Below are 784 nucleotides of genomic sequence, written 5' to 3'. Positions count from 1 at the left end.
TGTCTGTATCAACACTAATTCTTCTTTTATTTGGGCCACACCTCTTTACAGTGAGGCTACATAACACGTTATAACTCACTTATTAGCTTGTTTTGCTGTAATGGGAACTCCTATAAAAACAGACAATGGCTCTGCCTGTATTTCTAGACACTTTAAACAATTTTTACAATCTTTTTCTATTAAACATATTAAAGGTATTCCTTATAATCCACGGGCACAAGGCATAGTCAAACGAGCACATCACAGACTAAAGTGGCAAATAAAAAATTTTTAAAGGGGGAATACAAAGGAATACTAACTGTCTTCCTCATCTAAAGCAGACTTTACTAGATTCCAACATAAGATATTTTCTAAACCCATAACTATTGTTAATACAGCTTTATTTGTTTTAAATTTTTTAAACTTACCACAGGGAGATATTTTAATGATAGCAGAAAAGCATTTTGAGGAACAGAAGGACTCTTCTCTTCCTCTGCCCATTTGGTACCAAGACGGGTTAACGAAACAATGGAAATCGGGGAAGCTAATCTTACAGAAAAGGAGTATGCTTGTATTTCCCCAGATGGATCCAACGAACTCACATGGCTTCCTCTTCAGAAGAGTAGACCCAAGGGGGCCCCTGCCAGGAGCCAGCGTGAGGAGCTCCGCCCATGGCAAAGGTCATGAGGAAGGAGGCTCGGCATACACAAAGGCTGGATTGAGCCTCAGGAGTCCACCTGGAAATTCTCGAGCATCTACCCCCAAAACCAGAGTCTGCCTACTTTCTGCTTTGTGCTGTCACCTA

General features: G+C 40.6%; 1 long non-coding RNA gene across 1 annotated transcript in view; it reads right to left on the bottom strand.

Moving 5' to 3' along the window:
- Positions 1-505, bottom strand: part of LOC139181168 (uncharacterized) — a 13,559-nt gene extending 13,054 nt beyond the window's left edge. Inside the window, exon 1 of the long non-coding RNA XR_011565250.1 lies at positions 408-505. This is a non-coding gene — a long non-coding RNA (uncharacterized lncRNA). The remainder of the gene's footprint in view (positions 1-407) is intronic.
- Positions 506-784: the final 279 nt, after the last annotated feature.

The sequence above is a fragment of the Bos indicus genome, chromosome X (assembly GCF_029378745.1).
Source record: "Bos indicus isolate NIAB-ARS_2022 breed Sahiwal x Tharparkar chromosome X, NIAB-ARS_B.indTharparkar_mat_pri_1.0, whole genome shotgun sequence".
In the NCBI taxonomy this organism is placed as follows: domain Eukaryota; kingdom Metazoa; phylum Chordata; class Mammalia; order Artiodactyla; family Bovidae; genus Bos; species Bos indicus.
The sequence above is the reverse complement of the archived record's forward strand: the minus strand, read 5'-3'. Positions and strand labels throughout refer to the sequence as shown.